This window comes from Amphiprion ocellaris, chromosome 3 (genome assembly GCF_022539595.1).
Source record: "Amphiprion ocellaris isolate individual 3 ecotype Okinawa chromosome 3, ASM2253959v1, whole genome shotgun sequence".
NCBI classification, from domain to species: Eukaryota; Metazoa; Chordata; class Actinopteri; family Pomacentridae; genus Amphiprion; species Amphiprion ocellaris.
The window spans coordinates 18,487,116-18,512,738 of record NC_072768.1 but is presented as its reverse complement, the minus strand read 5'-3'; the positions used below and the strand labels follow the sequence as shown (position 1 = coordinate 18,512,738).

The following is a 25,623-nucleotide window of genomic DNA, read 5'->3' as shown; positions in this document are numbered from 1 at the left end:
GAAGCCGTCTGACTTTGCACAGTCCTGTGGTTGATGTTTGTTTATGTGCATAAAATGTCTGTGGAACTATGGGATGGATTGCCATGAAATTAAGTACACACATTTATGTCGCTAAATTTTGCTTACTGAAAGCCTATTCATAAAGTCGTCATCGCCAACCAAAATTCACTTCATTAGTAGCAAAGGAAAGATGTTTCAAGAGACTTGATGTTCTTGCCAAACAGTACATTGCTATTCCTGCCACCGTTGTGCCTGCAGAGAGAGTTTTACACTGCGGGGTAAGTGGGTAGCAGGCAGTTGGTGCCTTGGCCAAGGATGTGCTTGTTTTCTTTTACAAGAAATAGACTCAAACATAGCACGTACAGGCTTTTCATAAAATCTGAATGTTGCAATTTTGTAATACTAAGCACAAATGTGCAAGAAATCAGAGCAATTATTTATGAAAGACACGTTTATATATTTGTGCTGTTGAGGTCTACTTTATGCTGGGATCTTGGTCCTTGTACCATATTCAGATGGATGAGTTGACATGTACATAAAACCATCTTACACTTTGAGAGACTACCATAACTCTTTATTTTTAATAAAATACCCATTTCTGTTGTTTATTTTTAATGGTAATGTATAAACACTCTTGTATCACCAAAAATAATAAAACTCCAGTTGGTAGTCTTGTAAGATTTTTACACTGAGGAAAATTCAACTGCAGGCTCTACTGCAGAATACAATATTTAGTACTAATACAGGCAGAATTTGTTTTGAGAAGTCTGAACTTAACATATTGAGTGTTCCACTATACACACATTTTTTTCCCAGCTTAATTTAATTTGCGTTAATCTTGGCACTTACTCCACTTTAACATTTATGTGATATACATAATTCATATTGAAGCAGAATGTTTAATATAGCACGGCAAGTACATTCCCACTGATGTTGTGGTGATATCTCCCATGAAACATAATTAGAGGTCATAATCATTTTTGCTCCTTTATTGGCAGATAAATGGGTCTCCTCAGGGTCCTGCTGGTCTTGAGGAGGCTGCTATAGTTTCTATTCTTAGATAATATGATTTGCTCAGGTGATATGGAAGTGTCTGTCATTTTTTAGGCCTTATCATGTTGGCCAAATTTAATTATTAGCACTTAGAGATAACTGACTAGAGCACTAATCAACAGGTTTGCATTGTCTCAAAACTGAAAAGGAGACTCTTATATTTATTGTGGCAAAGAGTGGTAACGACAGCAAGCAACAGAAATGGCTGTGCTACATGTGTGATGCTGAAAAGGGTGAGATTACTGAGTGCTTCTTCACAACCAACAGCTTTCACCCTCTATCTGAAACTTGTCTGAGAAAACACAAGCAGCTCAAGCTGACCAGTTAGTTCTTGCAGCCTCGATAAGGCATCTACTTTGCCCCATGCTGTATAGTAGCTCTACGCTACAATTCACATTTTTGAAAAGGTGCATGTCAGCCATGGCAAAGTGGGATGCACATGTGTGCTCCAAAGTAACACACAGATAAAAATCCCCATTTAAGTTTTCAGTGCACTATAAGATGTTCTATATCACAAGGCTTAATTACCACATTGACGCCTGGAACAATGTGCACGCTGAAGGATGAGTTAGATTGACTGATAGCATATTAAGGTTCAAAGACAGTGAAGCCCATGCGAAAAGGAAAATCAGACAGTAATTGAACCCTAACTTTATCTAATAGATCTTACAATAGTGGGAACAAGAGCAGATAAAACTCTCGGCCACAGCCAAGATCAAACTGCACATACTGGTTTCACACAAACCTCACGAAGTGACACAATAGGCAAGACGTCCTGATGGAAAAAAATCAAATGTGTTTGACAGTTTAATTAGAATAAAACCCATTTTGAATGTCAGGAACCAGTCCTGAATTTAAATGGAAACCCATTTTTGCTCCTATGAAATTAGTTGAAAATAACGCTCTATTGAAAGTCTCCAACAGCTTTGCCATTTAACTACACAGACTGACTCAGCATGTCCCGATCTTTTGTTAGAGAAAGAATCATTGTTGTTGGTGTCAACCTGAACCATGGGGGCTGAACACCAGTCAATGAAACTACTCAGGTTTGACATTTGCCGTACAAAGCTCCTCTGTATCAACACCACTAAGTCAGCTCAATCAGAAAGCAGATTTATTGACATATGAGGAATGTCAGTTCAGGAACCAGCATGCAGGAACAAGGACTTAGCCAGGTTTATTATTGTTTCTGTCCTAACCTTCTAGCTCTTCCTATGTGAATGGCAATTATTTCCCAAAGAGCAGGCTGATCTGGGTCTGGTAGGTCACAAACACCCACACAGAAACCTGGGAGTGATGGAGCATCAGTAAATGGTCAACATCCAGAACAAATCTCCTGTCAGACAGGTTCTCATTCCACCTACTAAACACAGAGGGAAAGACATTATCTTGGAGGCAAGACTCCTGCATTTTAGGACACAAACAGCTGTACAGGATCCAAAACCAGAGACAGAAAAAATGACCAAAAAGGGTCTCGATCATTTTCTTTCTGTCAGGAACTGCAATTGTGCCTTATTTTGGGACGTGTCTTTTTAAATTTTACATTACATTGAAAATCCACCCCCTTGATAAAGTCTGACTCCTGTATTTAAGTAAAAACAGCCATATTCTTTGTTTACAAACTTGTGTGCATGCAACTGTATGAAATTAGTATACATTTTTTTCAGAAAAAAAGACATTTTGTTGCCAGCTAGACAGTGTTGAGCACAACAAAACCATCTGAAAGCTTATGTAACAAATACTAGTGATAAATAAAACCTATGGATCAAATGAAATCCATGCATTTGGTAATAGTATGAACAGTAAGCAATTCAAACTGCGAAGCAACAACACCATCTGGCCATACTTCTGTTTGTACTGTATAATAGTGATGATGTATTTTTTTGGAATATGCTCATACAAAACAATCAACGTAATCATTTCAATAAAAACATTTAGGGAATCCACTCAATGTTTTTCACTTGGTGAGTTGAGGAAGTCCAGTGGTGTATCATCATTGGAAAGAAACAGTTAAATACTTTTACAATACTGTGAAATCATAAAGCTTCCCTCAGTGGTAGTTGTGTTTCAAAAGTAATTATGTGGTAATTGCACAGCTTTCAATTAAACACAGAAGAAGCTTCTCAGGAGAATCCCATTTACTGAGAGAGACAGTTTGAGTCTAATAAATCACTTACAGATTAACATCTTATAATGTGGCAGTTTGAAAGTCAACATGCTTACCAGACAAAAAGGCACCAGAGACTTTGAACACCTTGTTCTCTCTTCAGACACTAATCAGACTAGAATTCAGGTTTATTTATAGTCTGTTTGTATCCTGCTGAAAAAGTTGGTGAAGGCGATATCATATGACCTTGTCCTTTGTTTTGATCTGGCCTGAAGCTATTGTCATCTGTCACTTTCTCCTTTCTGCAGTGGATGTCTGAATTAAAAGCAAATGCTTGAAACATGATGCGAAACACTGAAGAAGTGTAGTTCTAGCAGGAATGAGCAGCATTATACACATGGACAAAATTGTTGGTACCCCTCGGTTAATGAAAGAAAAACCCACAATGGTCACAGAAATAATTTGAATCTAACAAAAGTAATAGTAAATAAAAATTCTATGAAAATTAACCAATGAAAATCAGAAATTGCTTTTGAACAGTGGTTCAACAGAATTATTTTAAAAAATAAACTCATGAAACAGGCCTGGACAAAAATGATGGTACCCTTAACTTAATATTTTGTTGCACAACCTTTTGAGGCAATCACTGCAATCAAACCATTTCTGTAACTGTCAGTGAGACTTCTGCACCTCTCAGCAGGTATTCTGGTCCACTCCTCATCAGCAGACTGCTCCAGTTGTCTCAGGTTTGAAGGGTTCCTTCTCCAGACAGCATGTTTCAGCTCCTTCCACAGATGTTCAATAGGATTTAGATCAGGGCTCATAGAAGGCCACTTCAGAATAGTCCAATGTCTTCCTCTTAGCCATTCTTAGCTGTTTTTAGCTTTGTGTTTTCGTTCAATTATCCTGTTGCAAGACCCATGACCTGCAACTGAGACCAAGCTTTCTGACACTGGGCAGCACATTTCTCTCTAGAATACCTTGATAGTCATGAGATTTCATTGTATCCTGCACAGATTCAGACACCCTGTGTCAGATGCAGCAAAGCAGCCCCAGAACATAACAGATCCTCCTCCATGTTTCACAGTAGGGACAGTGTTCTTTTCTTCATATGCTTCATTTTTACGTCTTTGAACATAGAGCTGATGTGCCTTGCCAAAAAGTTCCAGTTTTGTCTTGTCTGTCCATAGGACATTCTCCCAGAAGCTTTGTGGCTTGTCAACATGCAGTTTGGCAAATTCCTGGCTTTTTTATGATTTGTTTTCAACAATGGTGTCCTCCTTGGTCGTCTCCTATCAAATCCACTTTGGCTCAAACGACAACGGATGGTGTGATCTGACACTGATGTACCTTGACCTTGGAGTTTACCTTTAATGTCTTTAGAGGTTGTTCTGGGCTCTTTTGTTACCATTTCTATTATCCATTACATCCATTTGTCATCAATTTTCCTCCTGCGGCCACGTCCAGGGAGGTTGGCTACAATCCCATGGATCTTAAATTTCTGATTAATATGTGCAACTGTAGTCACAGGAACATCAAGCTGCTTGGAGATGGTCTTATAGCCTTTACCTTTAACATGCTTGTCTATAATTTTCTTTCTAATCTCCTGAGACAACTCTCTCCTTGGCTTCCTCTGGTCCATGTTCAGTGTGATACACACCATGTCACCAAACAGCACAGTGACTACTGTAACCCTATAAATAGGCCGACTGACTGATTACAAGTTTGTAGACACCTGTGATGCTAATTAGAGGACACACCTTGATTGAACATGTCCCTATGGTCACATTATTTTCAGTCTTTTCTAGGGGTACCATCATTTTTGTCCAGGCCTGCTTCATGAGTTTATTTTTTTTAAATAATTCTGTTGAACCACGGTTCAAAAGCAATGTCTGATTTTCATTGGTTAATTTTCATAGAATTTTTATTTATTATTACTTTTGTCAGATTCAAATTTTTGCTGTGACCATTGTGGGTTTTTCTTTGATTAACCGAGGGGTACCAACAATTTTGTCCACATGTGTATATTTCTAATCCTTGGGTTTGTTAAAGAGTGAGCTTGTAATGCTTGTCCTTACCTTATCAACTACTGTTTGTGTGCCCTTGAACAATGCTTTGTGACCCTACCTTCTCTAGAGTGTATCACTAGTAGAATTCTATCAGTTTTATATTTTATTGGACAGATTATTTTTTCTTTTAAACTATCACAGCTATCAATCTCTTTAGGAGATGTTGGTATTGAAACAAATTCAGAGAACTGTAAACTCTCTGTGCAGTTCTTCAAATGAACTGACAAAAGAAACACTCAGAAGACAGAGACCTTTCACTTCCAATGCAGAATGGATTCTGTGTCGCTTAGACCCCCACATTTTGTTTTCAGAACAGTTATGATTTCTTTTGGCTGTTAAAAATTATGTTTTTAAAGACATTTAAATGTGCATAGAAGTCACAATTGGAGGATTGCACATCAGTTACATTGTGCTATTGCAAGTTTTACAAGCATCGCATGATGACGCAGCGATCATAGTACATTTTGACGAAGACAATGGTTGCTTCTCCTGTACTAGTCGAGTGATGTGAGCATTATGTCACTCCAATGATCAACTAAGACCTTTGCCATAGGCAGAGCTGTAGCTGACCTGTGGGGAAGAACACAATGTTTGTGCCATCTTGATTCAGCAAGTTTCTCCTTTGTCAGTCATGTAAAAGGATTTACCGGTAGAATAACAAGCTGTGGACACAGAAGGTAGAGCTACAGACCAGCAGCTTCTATCCCTGGTCCTGCTGTGACTGTTTTCTTGTACAGTTTCATTGGTGGAAAAGTACGCCATGGGACAAAATACGTAATGACAATGTAATGAAACCGAGACACAGAAACTACTCAGCAGTAGTGGTACATGCTAAAAAAAAGTTGTGAAACCACATAAAGAAACACTGTTATAAGTAAAAATGTATCACAAAAAACTAAAGTATCAGTTTCAAAGACTGTTTACAAATGTAGAAACACTCGTTTTACAGAATGGTCACTTCAGAATGGGTTATACCATTGGATTATAATGATAGAATTATAATCTAAAATATAATGTCTAACTCTGAATAAGATATATGAAGGGAAAACAATCAAGGGATTCCAGCTCGAATAGCATTTGGGATGGTCTGCTGTGCTCAGAATCTGTCGATGCTTAGTGTAAACAGGACTGGCAGTGAAAAGCTTAACAGGAAATCAGTCAACATCCCCTACAGCTTTGCATCAAACTGGGCAAAAGTAATTTAACCAGAACTAATATGTATCTGAGTGAGGGAAATTCTTAAATGTCAATACAAGCACAGAGGCAGCCAAGTTTCCAAGGTAGACTGATAAGGAAACATAGGACTGTGCAGACCCTCAGCTTTAATATCCGAAGTGAAAGAGAAGCAGAAACAGGAGATTGGCTGTTGTGTAAGTTAAGTCGTCTGCTCTTGTTTGAACGATTCCTCCAAATAGCAACTCGACAATTGATGGTAGATAGATTGCGAGAAAGTGTACAAAGTCACTTCCACACAATGTGGATTTCAGTCAAACACCGGCCCATGCTGTGACAACCGTGTTAGAGTCATTGGGTGAGATAAATGGTCTCCTCCAGAGACAGATTGCGAGCTGTTAAATTTAGAACACATCACCACCCAGTCAGTGCCTCCCAGTAGCGCAGCCAAAAAATATGTTGTAATGTGTGATCACCTTAAATCTCTAGGAGCCACAGCAGCAATTATTCTTTTTGAGTGAAGGAACTTTTACAGAAAACTGTATATATTTGTACTTGTGCCAGCACTTGTACCACCAGATCCAAGTTGCAGTTTTGGCTTGTGAATAGCTTCTTGCTTGTAATATCTGCCGATCTGGCCCTTTGTTTGGTCTCGCTCTAAATATCTTAATACAGTTGCATAATGTGCAGAAAAATAAACACAAAGAACACTCAGCAGGTCAGAGCTACTTTGGAGATGATGCACGTCTTTCCAACATCGAATCAATAATAATCACAGCAAGACAGCAGTTTGTTGGCACATTACACACAAAATTTTCTCTACTGCCGTAGTGCCTCCCATTTCTTGAGACGAGATAGAAATTCAAATGCAAAAACATTAGCTTCTGCTTCCTGTATGGATCCTGACTTTAATTCATGGGGCTTTCTGGTCAAAAGGGCCTACAAACTAACTTTTAATGGTGCCGGTTCACTGATTCGAAACCTTCAAAAACAAAACCTCAACAATTTTCTGCTTCATACTTTCAACCTCCCTTCTGTTTATTTTGGCTGCCATCCACAGAGCCATCTGAGCCACCAGCTCATTGACTAAGACCAAGGCTGACTCCCTCAGCTTGTTGCCCGGGGTGCTTGTCTGCCATCCATGCTGACATGCACAGCTCAGGCCAGCTCTAAAGGGTGGATGAATAATGGACGACTGCAGTCCAGAAGTTTTTCATCTCCCCAACCAGTGTGCATGGAGCTGTCTCTCTTTTTTCAGCCTATAACTCCCACATCAAGAGCCAGTGTTTCCAAGGATGTGTTCACTTCACCACAACACAGAAAGAGCAGAAATGCTTGTTGTGACATTTGCTTTGGACCTGCAGTTTAAAAAGCTCTTGTTAAAACTGTACTTATTGAGTAATTCTTTTGATTACAAGGTACATTGTGTGCTTTTGTATTTGCGACAATCCCAGTTGCATTTTTTCATATATTCCACATGCAATGAATCTGCTTTTAGCTAGATAAAAAATACTGCTGTTGTGGAATCAAAAAAATGTGCCAATAGCAGTTGCTAAGAAACTGCTGAGGTGTTGATGTCGGACAGTGATAATTATACTACTGGAATGTGATCACTTGTGAATAATTTATACAGCCTGTGATGGAGAGACGAGCATGGGGAATGTTGCGTCCTCCATATGTGTCAGAACCAAAGTAAACACAGTGATGAGAAGTCTGCTAATGGAGCCACTTGGAAGACCTCCGGCATAGCCAAATGAAAGATAGCCTTGCCAGCGAGTGTGATATAAATAAGTGTTATATCCATTTTGGCTTGAGGAATCCTCAAATGGAGAAAATGACAGAGTCTACATCAGGATTCAGTGGGAAACACAGCAGACATTGTAACAGCTTGTTACCGCAATGAATACAACAGCTGTCATAACTCGCCAAGTGAGAACTGAAGGGCTGCTCCGTTTTGTTGAGCGAAATTTGAATTGCTTGTCTCCTTCAATATACACATTGTTCAGATTTACCTTGGCTTTTGTACAAGAGAATAAATTGAATTTCTGTATTAACACTCCTTAGTAAGGTGTTGTTAACTGGGGTCATTAATTTAATTTTTCCACATGTGGAACAGTTGGTTGTGCTGCATTGTGAATCACCCAAATCCATCAAGTTGCATTGCGTCACTGGGAGTGTTTTTCCACTGCATAACAAGTTTACCTGAACTTCTAAAAAAGCTTCACTACTTCTGTAATAAACACACTCGATTTCCTGGAACTTCGTCACAACAAAAGCATCCTGCCGACTCACCAGTGGAAAGTTTTCGGTCTTAAGCAGGCAGCAAGAGGAAATATTCAGTTTCCATCAGCCACAACTGGTCTTTGATATCCCAGAGAACGATCAATGAACAGGAAAATAAGGAAGATATCCAACACACTCTGCACTCATACAGCAAGCAGACCGAACAGTCACAATGATACAATTGCCCATCAGCAGCCGTTCAAGCTTGTATTACCAATAAGGCAAAGTGCCAATAGAGTCCTCCAGGGCCGCTGAAAGCCCCAAGTTCATTGTGTGTTAATTGCTTTGTGCTAATTTAATTGTCAATTTGTTTGTGTAGATAATAAGGACCTGAAGCTGCCAGTCTGTTTCAGAAAAAGTAGTCGCTGGAAACCCACTCACATCACACCTTTCCAACATTGAATTAGGGGGGATCTATGTCTGAAACAGATAATCCGACGTTCACAACCACCATGACTGGCTGGGCAGAGGGGAGAAATGATTAATGGCAGATGGCCGCCCTCCCTCAGTCTGGTTCTGCTGGATATTTCTGCTGGAAGTTTTTTGTCCCACTGTTGTGAAGTGCTTTCTCAAAGTGAATCATTGGTTTTCTCCCTGTAATATTTATATGACAAGGTCTTGACCTTATTATGTCAGGTGCCCTAAGATTACTTATGTTGTGAATTTGTGCTGTATAAATAAAAGTGCTTAAGACTGAATCAAATTAAATTAGCAACATTCAGGTTAAACACATCCTTGGGTAGTATTTATCAAATTACAGTTGAATAGAATTTCCTATATTGTCATTGCAATTTGCAGCAAAATTATGGTCAATTTAATTGAATACATTTTAATTATGTAAAAACTTAATGCTCAAATAATCTGAATGTGCCCATTAGGAATGGTGCATGTGGTTAGATTTGATTTGGTTGATGGTAATCACACAACCCACCAACTACAAACAGATTCTCATTCAAAGGCTGCTGAATCGTGATCAATGCAAATTAATGACATCACATTTTCCATCTAAGCTTCACCTACTTCAAACCACAAATTAAAAATTAAACACTGAAATTTCCAATACGATGTTATAAAAAAAAAAAAAAACCTGAGAAAATAATGGATTCATGTAGGATCCAGTCACTACCAAGAACTTGATTGAGACTGTAAGTTTTCAGGGAAGTTTTAATGACTTTAGAGCAAAACTAAGAAGATCAGTTACTATTCTAGTATAGGTATACTGTACAAAATGTAGAGTGGTTGGAACAGACAGGGTTAACAGGGGCCCTTTACCATATGAATCCGGTCATGCAGCCAGCCACTAAATTTAGCCTATTAACAAATACAGCTGGCAGTATAGCAGCACTTAAAAGTTGCACATTGTTGTTGCTGGAAGTGTAAAATGGTTATAGCTGCATATATTCTGTACTAACTACCACCGTGGGGTTGAGTTAGCACATTGGTTTTTCCAGCGGGTGTATTTGAAGAAGATATGATATGACAGTGATATACTTTTCAGGCATTTTTTATATACTGACTGCCTACAGCAGTATCTTGAATGTCAGGACCAGCACCGTATCAATTATTCATCGTTGTGTGCAGCATGTTAATATCTCAATGTAGTGGACTCTGGTTGGTGTTACAGTGTATGTAGCCTTTGTAGAAATGTCCATCCACCTGAATATAACAGACAAGATGTGTAACACTTGGAATTTCTGATTGTATTTGAAGTAACTAAATTCAGACAGAAACACCTGTACTGCAGCTATTTGAACTCCAATAAAGATACAGCCACAGGCACAACTTTTGTTCAAAGCCAGTGGATTGCAGGCACCCCTGTTGTGTGTGTGGCAGCTGTAAACACACTCCTCTCAGTCAGAGCGGACAGGCCTTACAGGCTGCAGCTAGTTCACTGATGTGACACAACATGAACTTGCCTAGTGGCCTCTTCTTCGCTGCCAATCATTTTATTTTTGCTCATCATCTCCTCCTAAATCTGCCCAGAACCCCAAGCCAATCAAAGCAGGGCAAATGGGATTTACTTCAAAGGGCAGTCCTTTCAGAGATGCATGAAAAGCAAACCAATAATATTCTATGATGAAAAGGGGAGACGTACTGTTTTCCACATCAGTTTCTCATCCGTGCTTCATTTTTCCTGCATGGGTATTGATTTTGAAATGAGAACACCTGTGACTTTCTTTACTTTGTTGGCCCGAAAAAAATCTCTTTTTCACTATTTCATTGTTTATGTACGTTGTGATTGGATTGAGATGCATGGCGACCTGGCTGATTTCACCTCTCAGAAGATGGTAAAAATAACAGTATCTGACATTTTGCTGTATATAGTCATGGTTTAAACTGTTCACTTTTTGTAAATGTCATAGATTACATTTTGAAGAGAGGTGCTGCGAGAAAAATAGGTTTAAAAATCAACACGGCGTCTCCTTCAGACATGTTGGAAATCTTGGCATTTACAGAAAGAGATTTAGAGATACTTTACTGTACATATTTCTATCTTTTTGTGTATAATATAAATAAAAAGTACAATAAATGATAAGGAAAAGACTAAAAAAACAGGAAATGCTATCCTGCTAAACAAAGATGATGAACACTATACCTGTATCTGCTAAGCATCAGCAGTTAACGTTGTCTTTCTCAGCATGTTAGCATGCTGACATTTCCATTTAGCTGAAAGCACCACTGTTCCTAAGTACAGCCTTACAGAGCAGTTGGAGTGACTGTGGGCTCGAAATCGTGTCTGCAGAAAACAAAGAAGCATCAGCAAGTTCAGTAATTTTGCCTCAGTGAAAGTCATAAATATTTCAACCACCGAATAACAGGATTTCCTGATTGAAAGAACTCTTGATTAACTCAGCTGCACATTATGACCCTCATCTGATAATGAGTCCTAGTTATTGTGTCGTCTTCTGGGAGTAGCTTTTGTTGTCCTTCGTCCAAGTTGTTATCCAATCAAAACAACACAGTGGGGTTCCTTCAGTACATGTTAACTCCATTGTTTCCCTTTACGAGTGATGCTCTTGTCTGTGATAGATAATGATGGAAAGAGTGTCCTCTCTTGGATGGGGAGGTTGTTTCCTGCAAATGCATGCACGCGAATAATAACACAGGCACATGCACACAGCCATGTCCAAGCCTGTGGGCGGGACACTTCTGTCTGCTGTAATGATGCCATGTACGTTGAGGCTAAAGGTCAGCCTGTGTCCTTTTGTCTCTCAGCAGTACGAGCTGGAGGATATGTCCATGGTTACCAGTGCATATCAAGCAGACAGTCACCAGCTCAGCACAGCTCTCTGAGCTAGGTTGAACCTTACCGCACTCAATACGTAGCATGACCTTATATAAATAAATGTTTGTCTCTATTCTTTGTTGTGTTGTATCTGTTCTGCTCCAACAAATTAAATTTGCAGGTTTTGTTCTGACTTTACAGGCAGTTCTACTCTAAGAGAAGCCACACAAATGTGTGTGGACGCCTAAGATAAAAGCTGAAAGCAGGATCAGTAACGCTCAAATTCTTAAGGGGCTGTAAATTTCCCCTCTGGCTATTTTCCTCCAAGGATGAAATCAAAACAACTTTCAAAACCTCCCCACAATACATTGAGCTTAGAGGAGCGTCTATTTTTATTTTCTAAAAACTCCCAAAGAAGCTTAATAGGAACAGCCTCCTGGTGCCCTGTGGTAATAGATGTTCTCTCAGATGCTCTTGGCATTTCACGGTCACATGCTTCTCAAGTTCAGTAACTTCTTGCAGGTGTAAGTGCAAACAGATTATTGTATTTTGAAACTGATTTGAGCATATACATATGGATAATTTTAATAGTTTAGAGTTGGTGATTTTTTTTTCTTCAATTGACTGTATAAGGTAGTCAAATGTTGTATTGTGCATATTTCATGTGTCATGCCCTGTAAAGGCTTTAAAGTTTTACCCTTTACTCTTCTAAATTAAGCAGGTTCTAGGTTAACTCTTATCCTTATAATGTAAAAGAAATGTTATTGTTGTTATTTTAGACCAAAATATCAGCTTGAACACCAGTATCAGTTTTCACATCCAAGCACAATGCATTAACTCCGTGCTCTGACCTTGTAATGGTATGTTATCTGTGGCAGCAAATGATAAGCATGTAGTAGAGAGCTGACGGCTATGGCACTGGCTTTGTCATTGTCCTGGTAGCTCACTCAAGATAATTAGCTGCGGGAAAGTGGAGTGTCTTGTCCTTTCAAGCCTGTTTGTTGATCAAAGGCATTTGACGGACTCAGTAATCCCCACTGACTGGCTAGAAAGGAACAGGCGCATCAGAGTGTGGAGTGGCAGCTGACACACACAAGGACTTCAGACGTTGCAAACTGTTTGGTATCACTTTAGTTCATGTCTGAGATTTTCTCATCACAAATCAGAGAGCTTCTTGTAGTTGCGTGAAGGATGAGTGTTTGATTTTCAATTGTCAAATAATTCCACAAGTCCATTTTTATATCACAAGTCCCCTCAAGTCCTCCAAAGTCTAACCACAATGAAGATGTAAATATACAGTTAGAGTTCATTTTCACAGGAGGCTAAATCATTTCATAAAACAGCTAAAGAGGGCAGTTTTTAGGACATGTTTCCCATACAGGATTTGGTAGGGAATTTGACACTCGCTATTTTCAGCCACAAAGTAATACACCTTAGGTGCTACTGGGAGTATTTTCTGCAGCAGGACAGTGTTTGTAGGATGGACAAAAATAAACTATGGTGGCTTTGTTTGTGGTTTATGACTTTCTACGCTTTCTATTCCCACACTTTTGTGTCTCCACTGTAACTTTGTAATAAAGGCAAAAATATGAAAAAACTAAGGATAATGGGAATTTGTGGTGTAGCAATTTCACTTTGCAGACAATACTCTCATTGGGTTTGTTGACTGATGAAAATATGTAATATTTCTAGCTTCATTGTTTAAACATGCATCAGTTTTTTCATTTATTTTTTGGCATTTAGGGGCAGCTGCAAATAGCTGCAAACACTGACATATGCTGATCAGCCACAACATTCATACCAGTATGCATAACAATGACCACCTCATTGCAATACAATGTTCTGATGGGAAATGCTGTATCCTGGCATTCATGTGGATGTTACTTTGGCACGTCCCCACCCACTTAAACATTGTTACAGACCAATCAGACCCCTGATGGGAGCAGCACTCCCAGATGGCAGCGGCAGGACAATGCACTCTGCCACTGTGCAAAAACTGCTCAGAAAAACACCCACAGTGTTGACCCTGCTTTTAGAATCTGACTGAGCATCACTGAGATGCACCAGAACAAGCCTGATCCATGGAGGCCCCACTCTACAACCCACAAATCTAAAAGACCTTCTTCAGAGGTGTGGTGCCTATGATCCGACAGGTTAGAGCTGTTTTAGCAGCAGAAGGTGAAGGCAGGCGGTTTTATTGTTAAGTTTGATTGTTGTATTATCACATTATAAATATTTGAAATGATTTTCTCCATATTCTGCAGAAATACAACAGTGTTCGTATGTTTTTAGAGCTATGTCTGTGACCACCTGACAAACCTAACTTCAATAACCTCTCACCTCTGAGAACAAAAAAGTAATCACAAGTGTTTGTGTTAGAAACCACACAACACACATTAGGATAATCAGAGATCTTATTAACAAACAAAAGCAACACATTTCGAACAACACTTCATCAGGCTCCTGAAAGTGTGTATTAAGCCAAAGGCTTAAACATGCACACAGTATGTGTAATGATTAGCAGTGGCACACTGGTGTGCAAAATAAACCTCGCCGTCTTAGGCAATTAACAGAGCTGCAAATGTCACCAAAAACAAAATACCTCTTTCTGACAGAAACAAAAACCGAATGAAAGAAACAAAAAAGGAATGACAATAAATAATCTGATAAAATTAAAAAAAAGATGCCTCTTTAAACCTTTCGTACATCCTATTTATCCTTTTAACTCTATTTTGGTGTTCACTAACTCCTGAGGGGAAAATATCTGACTCTAGCTGTTGTAAACCTATCTGTCTGCTGTGTGGTGCAGGGCAGGAAGAGTACAGCAGGTTATTAGAATCATTTTGCAGGAAACCCCTGCCTGCTGTGGAAAGAAATGACTGTGCTCAGTATAGGTGTATGCTGCAATGCTGTGGGTTTGCCTCTGGAAGTGGCCCCTTTATTGTAAAACCTGAACATATCGATAGGTACATTTTAAAAAGAGGAGAATTTTGTGACAGGATATTTTGTTAGTTTTCATTCCAAATGATTTAGCATAACTGAATCTAAATACGGAATGTGGGGGCCATTATTCCCACTTTTCTTTGAGGAATTCTAAGGGCCAAAGTTGTCTCTGCAGTGCAATAGCCAGTTCCTTAGCTCTTTTGCACTCTTTTGGTCTCTGTCTCTCTCCATCACCTTCTCCCTTTGTGATTTCAACAGAGGCTCTTGAGCTGACAGCTTAAATGGGTCTTAAGGAGGACAACAAATACCATTTAAAATGGCAGCCTCTGTCACTGGGGAGTTTCTTTCCACGTCTGCTGATAAAGCCATTTGGGAAATTAAGTGAACAGCCAGAGTTTTCTAAGAACATCTTGCGGACAACACCACTATTGCTCCGAGAGAAGAGAGATAATGGCTTATGTGTTTTCAGTCACTGACAAAACTGCATTTAAATTCAAACTTGACAGTTTTAACAGATAGTTTTAGATCAGTGAGTGTGATTTAAAGTACCAGACTCCCTTAAGGGCAAAGATTTGCTCTGTGAAGCAAAAGATTCATTTTTGTGAGTGGAATTTAAAATGTAAATTAGTAACCTCACAATTAGCCCTGCCAAAGTGTTTAACTTTTAAGCAATGCAAGAGATGGTTTTAGCTGAGTAAGCTGTCAATAAAAAATAACAGTGTAACCTAATAACCATTTATTTAAGAAGCATTAGTATACCATCAAATATATGATCAAGTTTATTAAAGGATAATTAAATATGATACTAATTTTTAGACTAATATTCAGATGGTGGGTATTTTGGATTCATGCATGCATTACAGTACTACACATCCTGGGTGTTGTTTTTGTAGCTTTTGCTCCATCTTTATCACTAAAGAGTGCCATGAATCGTCTGAGTTTACATTTTAGATCAACAGTTAAGCAGTTGCTTAATAACTGCAGAAAATCAGGATTATTACCAAACTGCTTGCTTAATTTATTTATCCATAATTCTGTGGCCATAGTCGCTCTAGTTAATTACATACATACATTAAATTTTGAACAAAAAAAGCCATCGTCTTACGGTGGCAAGAAAAAGTATGTGAACTCTTTAGGACGTCCTGGTTTTCTGAATTAATTTGTCATAGAATGAGCTCTGATATTCATCTACAACTCTGGAAGTAATTATTTAGACTGCTGCGACTACCAATGTTTGTCTCTATCTTTGCTTTTCTTGGTGGAGCCACACTGTTTTCTTTTTAAAGTTGAAATGGACAGCTGTTTTATTGGTTTCGTGCCAGTTAGCAACAGCTCTCTTGCTGTATCCATCTTTGTTAATCACCAAGATGGCGGTCTTTTCATCATCTCACAATTCTCTTCTTTTAGGCGTTGTTGAATTTACATAGCGTATGCACAAAATAACAGATTTTTTTAAGTGTATCCCTAACCCTATCTAATGTGCATTTAAATTTTTAGATTGTTTCAATGCATCACAATATTAAATATATTTCATGTACTGAAGTATAGAAAGACTTTATTTTGATACATTTTAAAAGATCCTTTATTTATTTAACCACTATGATAAAATTCAAACAAAATCATCAAAGTTGAAGCCCTTTTGTGTAAACAGGTGGTCTTATAATTATTTCCAAAGCTGTACATGACAAGTATAGACAAACAGGCATAAGCTAATTGCACACAAACAGTTTGAGTCCTTTATGTCTTCATCAAACACACCGATTAAACATTGTTGGTGGAAAACGTAAGTGAACCCTTAATTTGTTAGCTGATTGAACGTCTTTTGGCAGCAACAAACTCAAACAAGTGTTTCCATCAGCTGCATAACAGGCGTGAACAATGTGCAGGAGGAATCCTGAACCTTTTTTCTTTACAGAACTGCTTCAACTCAATGTCTGGTGTGAACTGCTCTCTAGAGGATATTCCTCAGTATCTCTGTTGTGTTAAGATTTGGCCTCTGACTGGGCCACTCTCAAAGGGAGATTCTCTTTATCTGATCGTTATCTGTTAAGGGTCATCTTTCTGCCTCATAACTGTGTGATAGTGTTAAACCATGAAAAAGTTGAAAAATCATTTTCCCCTTGATGACGATAAGCTGCCTTTACGCTGGCTTTAGCTGTGTTTTTTTTGTTTGTTTTTTTCCCCATCTCATTGTGCATTCTGTGTTGCTTCTTAAGCCACCTTAACTGGGCAGCCACTTGTGGTAGAGTAGCCAAAGTGCTAAACCATCTGTATCTACCCCTTCATAGACACACTTGTTTAACTGTAGATTAATAAGTAGTCTCTTGGATTATACTTTGCAACTCTTTCCAGTTTTATGCAAATTGGCGTTTCTAGATGGTAAATGTTTTGAGGTCCATCAGCAGAAGCTTCTTGTGAATAGCAAACGCTATTTGACGTATGTCAAAATAGGTCTAATCTCCACCTCTAGTCTTGTTTTGTCGACTGGACTGCAGGTCTGCAAACTAACCCAAGGGTTCACACACATTTTCCAGCATACACTGTATATAATGTACTCATTATGGACAAGAACAATACCATAATTTGTGTGCCTTATTTAAAATATATTGTGTTGGTTTGAATTTGCAACATAAATGGAGATTTGACTATAACATAAAATTACATATAAATGCTTATAATTTCAAAATCACTTACATCTTCTTTCCAGTGCAGCTTAACTTCTGCTGAGTGTCAGTATGTATTAGCTGATGTTAAACATGTTTATGATGCTGTGCCATTCTCATACTAAGAAAAAATATCATAGAGGTGACTGAATTTGTGTCATATTTTGATTCGTTCAGGGCTGAAGTCCCTTTGGCTGTAAACATGCATAACGTCCTGATATTGCCGCTCATATATTAATTTATACATAGATATGCTTTTAAATGGCAGCTTTTCAGCGTAAACCCACAGTGTTGGCTACCTAATGAATTTGGTGTGTGAATGACAGCTAAACCTGTGAATTGTCAGTGTACCTTTCCATGTTTTGACGCTGTCATGTCTGGATGAGAGTCAGGCAGCAGGAACGCTGCACATCTATGTGGCACAGCGGCATTAATTAGTTTGTCAGCCAGGAATCGCAGCAAAGCAAATTGAATCTGGGTGTCATAAATCGGCTTGCTGCACTTCTTGCAGGGCAGTTACATGTGAACATGCTAAATATTATTTCAGAACCCTTGTCAAAATAAACCATTACGTAAATGCAGTAGCTGGAAAGAGATCTGCAATAAGTAATAATAATCAGAGATGGGGTAGCAATGATGTTATTATCAGGTAATACAATTATTGATTGTTTAAACATGTTAGGATTTATACTTTTTTGGAACAAAAGAGCTCATCAAACAGCTATATTAAGTACCCACACATTGGAGCTATGAAGACTACGCCCCACTTTAATACAGAAAAACAAAGAAATACTGTTCTTGCATGGTGATCAGTCAGATCTAAATGTTTCCGTAGCGAGTTTAACTTGTCTGTAATGTTAAAATGTGACTTATTTGTGTTAATTACAGGCTACCTTCACAGGGATGGAAGGAAGACTCATATGGGAGGAAGTAAGTTCTGATGCTGTTGATGCAGGTCCCATTAGTCCTCAGAAGAGGTCAGTAAAGGTCATGCATTACATAATACCCCTCCAAGTCAAAATATATTAAAATGAAAAGGCTGAATACTTGTTCCACCCCTGGGTATGCTTGGTCTAAACTTAACACCAGTGTGCACATTAAAGAGTGTGGTGTAATGAAATCGCCTCAGTCTTTGGAACGGTGTTTAAACTCCATATCTGCCAAAGCACACAAGGGAGATCATTAAATGTGAAAAGAGATTGAGTCCCATTTGCCAGCCACCTTACCAAACTCTGAGACCATCTATTAGTTTGGCACGGCAGTCCTATCTCTGTTTATTGCTCCATCTAAACACAAATGTCAGTAACCGTGAGCTTTGACACAAACAGAGAACCCTCAGTGGCCTGAGCCACCATTCTTTTCATGCCATGGCTGGTGTGAAAGGCGCCGCAGTCCAGTATTATGCAGACGCTCTAATGAATTTGCTTATAAACTGGTGTTTCAATAACATTTCTGTTCCCAGAATTGTGAGTATATTTAAGATGTGCTGCTTTATAACATGTTCACTGAGAAGTCTTAAAAACAAAGACATGGGTAGCATGTGGAAATGGGATCATTAAAAGTTTCTGGTTCATACGCTGCACGGGCTAAATCAAACAGTGGTAACATCCAATGAAAATTTCCTCATCCCTCATTACTATAGCCACCTGAGTACGGTCAACTGAACTGAACTTCGTGAGAATGAGTCATAGCTCGCCTTCTGGAATAAATGCACTCCGTGTGTGGAAGTTCACCTTTGAGTCATTCAGATCATTTACAGACTTTGACACTTTGCAGGGAGACAGACCTTCTGTGCTGTTATTGTCTAAATCACGAAGCTCAAACTTGGCTCGGTAATTTATCGAAATCTTCCTCTGTTCAGTTTGTTTAGCTGTGCTCGTATAGCAAAAAGGTTTCCGTCAAATTCAGTTGACCTGAGCAGCACTTTGCAGACAGGGGTGGAGTCCTGCTGGTGCTGTGCAAACTCATAGTTAAATTTTAATATTGAAGTTAATTTATTAACATAAAAGGTCAAGTTAACCTTGAATCACAAAAACTGCACTGTATGATTAAATAGCATATAGATTTGACTCCAATGTTCAATCATTCACTGCTATATACTACACATTATAGTGAACATTTAGACAGTTTAAAACGTTTCTAATTTTGCATCAAAGCTGATATATTAAGAGTTGAGAAACTGTTATTTTTACATTTAAAAAATGCGTCGTGCCATTTTGTTCCAGGGTTGAAATTTTGAGGAGCCATAATGGTATGTCCATACTAAAAATAGTGGACAAATGCAGTTCACTAAATTGTAAATCCTGAGTGGGTTCAGACACAGCATGCTTGTTTCAGGGATTCTTTCATCCACAAAAATACTTTTCTTGAAAAAATTATTATTGATTGCATCATTATATAATATGGAAATTCTCAGTTTAATGCATAACGCTTAGCCTAACCAAGTTTTATAAATAGCGGCCAAATGTAAGCTTAGCAGGGAGGATGAAGAATGGGAAGGTCATGATTCACACATTGCCAGCTAGATTAATAGAAAATACTAGTAGAAAGAGAGATTGACATAACTGAAGTCAAATCAAAGAAATAACAACTCTTCTATCAATACATATTATTTAATCAGTGTGAAAAACATTAGGTTAACTGCCGTTAGCCATGTTAACTGTATCCATGTTAGCTTATGTTTTTGAGCTAACATGAATACAGTATTTGGATGAGGAGGTAGAAGACACAGGAACTTCAACAGTAGTATTCCTACTATATTGTAGTATGGCTCTATCCCAGTGTGTCCATCTCATATAAACCATTATATCCCTGCCATCCCAGAGCATCACAGAAGCCGGATGATAAATCATCATGATCCCAGGGTCAGTGTGACTGTCTGTACTGTGCACACTGGAGATAACTCACAGGCATCATGACTCTGGAGTCGCGGGAAAACAATCAAATAAAATGTAGTCCTGCCTGTGGATCAGTGAAATGTACTTGGTGTCCCCTGATCACTATTATTGTTTGGCAAACTGTGTTCTCTTGTGTCCAAAGTGTTAACATGGTCTTTGGCAATGATATTGATTTTCTCAAACGGTCCAAAGACAGCTGTGCCAGGATGAGTATACTTTTGACTTCATATTGATCTGGATGTTAAATTAGGATTACATAAGATCATTGTGTATCCAGTGCAGCACTCTTTACATTTCCATGCACTCATCTGTTTTTTTTACATGCATGTACGCCTCCATATAGCTTATGTTATACTGCATAATGACTGTCAGTATGTGTTATCCTTAAGGAACTTTACCATTGTTTCTCTGAACAATCCATATCCACAGATGCATGTAGTTTGTATTGCAGCTACTTTGTACTAAAGAAATAGTCCCTATTAATTATCAACAGCATGGTCTGTGTGAGTTGACAAGGGGGTTGAAAAGGATTCAAATATGATGAATAAAAAAGGAATAAGGGATGCAATATTCAGATAAGATTTTATAAAATGCAATAAAAACGTAACAGTAGTTCTGTATATATAAAAAAAATATCTAACACTGACTACACACAGTACATTGACTTCCAAGTCCCAGAAGTTCAGTATTCATTATTTGGGTCCAAGGACCTTTATTAGCTTTCCATAAAGCCAGTATTCTATTATGAATGTGTAAATTACTGTGAAAACAATGTGACAGTAGTCAGTCGCTCATAGGTTCTGTAGGTTCTCTCAGCTGTCTCATAGCATTGATTTTAACTGCAGTAGGCTTTATAAATCCACTGTGAACTACCTACAGTCAGTAGACAAAGTTAGGGAAGTAAACTGCATCATTTAATAGTATTGTATCTAACATTTCTGCATTGCTGGGGCTTCTTTCATTCTGCTGTTTGTATTGATCACTCATGATGGATTATGATTATTTGAGTACGATTGTTGTGACTACAGACAACAGCCCTTGACTCACATAATGGCAAAAGCAATTTTTATTCATACATGTCCAATGTGCTAAAATGCAAAGATGAAATCGAACAATATTGGTATAATTATGAGAAAATCAGTAACATAAATAACACAGATAAAGGAATACAAGTAAAATGCTTAATCTGAGTCAACAAGGCATACACCCAGTGTACCCCAAACATACCAAACCCCCAAAAACTAACTTGGCTATAAAGATTACATTAGCTAACAGTACCTGCATCCATTTCATTTGAATGAAATGACACCATGTGAATATACTTGACTAAACATAACTTGACTAAAACTTAGATATAGATTTTAATTGTCAGTGAAAACGAAGGCAAAAACTCCCATGATGCTGCACTACTTCACAATGTCATGAAACTGTGTGCGTGTGTATGTTTGTTTTTTTAGCAGAAATTACAGACTGTGCATTTAATAGTTAAATAACTTCCTGAACAATGGGTGGAGACCAAAAACAGAGCTAAAAGACAGTTAATGTTGGACTTACTGGGTGGACACTAACAAAATGGACTCTAAATGAAAGCTAATATTGCTCTGTAATTATTTCCAACAGGTTAACCATGTCAGCTCAAAAAATAAATAGCCCCAAAATCTATTATTGCAGGTTTAAGTAATTACACAGTGAAATTACAGGATTTTTTTTATATCTGGTAACATGCATGGTGTGATCATGAAGCAGATTAGAAGTTGAAGATGCATAACTATTTTTATTCCTCTGCAAGGTGAGAGCAAAGGTGGAGGTATGTTTTCACTGCTGTTGTTCTGTCTGTCAGCAGGATTACACAAAAACTACCGAGCTGAATTTCATGTAACATTCCAAGATAGGGCAGATTTAGTCTGCCAGCGATTAAGCAGAATCTATCTGGACAATGTGCTCTCCCATTGAGTTTCTAATTTTCAAATAAAAAGTTATGTGAATAGAACAACACAGGTTTACACATCAGTCTTTCACCCCTTGCTTTTGTTGCTCCTCTGGAGAAAAGGGTAAATGACATTAAACAACTTTCTTAAATTAGGCCATCTTGACATTGTTGGCAAGATGTCAGCAAAGGTCAAGCTATTCTTTTTTTTTAAATGCGAAGCAGGGAAGCTTTGGGTGGTATTAACATATTAATGATATGCTGTTCTCCATATAAATAGGCCTGGTGGATAACTTAATTCTCTCGCCAGTTAAAGGTCAGTCACAGTGCAGCTTGTCAGGGTAGCATGAAAAAGAAAGAATAGCAAATAGCCTGACAGAATGCAATGCTGTGGTACCCTGTGAAAGGTTTTTTTTCCCCTATTTTTGCAAATTTCTTAAATGCGTCAAGAGTACTTTGCGGAATATTATGATATGCTGTAGAATTTCCAAATACTAGCTTATAATATTCTTAATAATACTCTGTAAAACATTCGAGCTTTCCCAAGTGTCATTTATTTACATGCCTGTGGCACATTTCGTGGTCTGAGTGGTTTTTCATGCCCTGCTTCCATGGAAGCTGAAGCATGAAATAAATTTTACATGAGCTGAAGCTAATCCACAGCGGGCTGATTAGGTGCTAAAAAGGGAGTAATTCACCAGATAATGAATACAGCTCGATAAAAATGTTCTGCAAATGTCAATGATGACGCATAATCCCTCAATAACTGTCACATTTTTTTTCTTCTCCTATTCCCCCCATGGCTTTCAAGTCACCTCCCTGTAATTCAGAAAAAGTGCACATAGTGAATGGTATATGTAGACACAAACATGCATGAAAAATGTTTTTCATGCAACCAACAACCTTTAGTAGCAATCTTCCACCAATCTTTCATGAAGTGAAAGGAAAGACGAGTGTTTTACAATTAGCACCGCTGCGTAGTGGCAGGTTTAAGCTCTCACACACAGCTTGACATGTCATTTAGATTAAGGTTGCAGCCTGAACATTTCCCACTCTTCCATGCTGGCTCATAATAGCTGCTCTTACGGTCCAAAAAATAACAAAGTAAACAGCTGTCTGAATAAGGAGGGTTTTCTAGCATTTTAGGAGAAAGAAACAAAGAATAGGAAAGCTCCGTGGAGGGGTGAAGTGAAGCAGGATCATGGCTGGCTGAGAGAAGGTCCAGGTTACAGTCCGTTATCTTCACAAACACACCAGGACACACACTCCCATCCAGGAAACAGTGGTGTGCCCATTGTCTGCTGGAGGCGAGGCACTCAGGTGACAATATGACAGTCGGTATTGTGTGCCAGTCCTGAGACGGGTACTTCATAATGGACTGGCAAAGCAGTGGCAGCATGTGGCACCGCGGGGCTGTCAGCACGATCTGTCGGCATGCATTGGCTGGGCAGATGTGACATTTAGCTGGCCGTTGCCCTGCTGGTCCCTCTTCTGAGCTGGAAGAGGAGATAATGACATGGCTCACTCTCCTAGTTAGAGAAGTGCTCTGTGTGCCTAATGTGACACATGACCTTTCACATTCATGTCACAATATTTGTCACTCTCATTTATCACAAGCTCACCTTGATGAATTCCCGTGCTCTCTTGTGGCCACAATCCTTCAGCTCCTGGCTGAAGCTACGAATCGATATTGAAATGTCAGCTTCTGCATTTTTGTGTGTATGTTTATGTGAGTGACTGTGTGTGTGCTGCAGTATTGTGATGCAGGGTGCACATGATGAGTATAGCCTTAATCAGTGGTTCATGATTAAACTAAGAATACCATAACAGCAGCAGAGAAGGTGATCTTGGGATTCACTGAAAATGAGAAAGAAGATGAAAGCATCTCTCAGCCTTTTTCGGTTATCCTGAAAGATAATAATCCTGTATGAGCAAAAAATAAGAATCTCTGAATGTCATGCGGCTGCAAAATAAGTCAGTGGTGCAGCACTGAAGTCAGTCTGTGGTTGTTCTTGTGTTGGTTAAAAAATTAATATGACAAAGTTAGCCTTATTGGGCAAGTGTTAAATTTACATTTACTTACTGTAGATTAAAGTATTTTACACTAAGAATTTTGGACAGTTAATTACTTTTAAATTTTCATATTTGTATATATTTTAAAATCAACAATAGAATTATCTGTTAATCTGGAATTAATAAACTAAAGAATTGAAACAATGTGATTCACCTTTCGAACTCCAAGCAGTTTCTGGGCTTTTTTTGTTCCTGACACATTTTTACTCATTTACAGCAATATAAAGTCTTGTACCCGGAAACACCATGGCAAGAAGTAGATAGGGGGGAAAAGATAAATAAATGCAGTATGCTTTCTTTTTTCTTTTTTCCCCAGAAATCTTATTTTTGAGTAGTTCAAAGGTCATCAGAAAGATGAAAATCCAACATTTTTTCTTAAAAGTTTCTTGCTAGGATAAATGATGCGGTTTTGGTGATTTTGAACCCACTGACACATTTTGGCATTCAGAAGGTTAAGAAACGATGCCAAAAATTCACATGCTATGGCTCTTTGAGAAATTACTTAGACAAAACGATAATGAAAATAATTTGCAGCCTTTGTAATCAAAATGATCTAGTATTATCCCAACTGAACAACTCTCTAGCAAACATTCAATTCTGAACAAAATTTGTAACACTCATCATTTGGAAACAGACAGAAAAAAATACTGTGGCCTGTTCGTCTGTCTTTTGCTGTCGAGCATGTGTGTGGAAAATGATGCCCTGTGCCCTCTCTGCTGTCAGTCGGAGCCTACTCAGAGTAGACCGCCAGAAGATGAGTAACTATTCCATCGTATGACATGTGTGCTTCCTTTGGCAGGTGGTGAAAGTCAGGGAGGAGATGGAGGAGGGGTGATGGCAGTGAGGTGGCGATATACAAAAATCTGGAACAAAGTTTAGTTGCTAAGGCAGAAAAGGGCCTCTGGAAGCCGTGGGGTGGCTTTGAATCAGATTCAAGCCGTGCTATCAGAGAAGTCAAGCAGTTCATTATTGCATGAAGTGCATATTAAAAGGGGATTATTGACGTGAAAGTGGGCTCAAATGCTAATCCTCTTCAACAGGTGCAAGAGTGTTGATTACAGGAATGCTATGAGTGGTTCAGTGAGTGTTGCCTCGCTGCTGCTGTAGATAGTAATGAAAAATCTTTGTTCTGGCTTAATTATTCAGTTTTCCAACTGTGATACGAATGTGATGTGTTTTCATGAGGTTTGCTACACAACACAAAAATCA

The 25,623-nt window shown here is 38.5% G+C and overlaps 1 protein-coding gene across 1 annotated transcript in view; it reads left to right on the top strand.

The window, feature by feature from the left end:
• shisal1b (shisa like 1b) overlaps positions 1-25,623 on the top strand; it is a 114,636-nt gene that overhangs the window by 19,490 nt on the left and 69,523 nt on the right. The window contains exon 2 of the mRNA XM_055009148.1: positions 18,406-18,447. The gene's annotated coding sequence lies outside the window, so the exon portion shown is untranslated. The remainder of the gene's footprint in view (positions 1-18,405; positions 18,448-25,623) is intronic.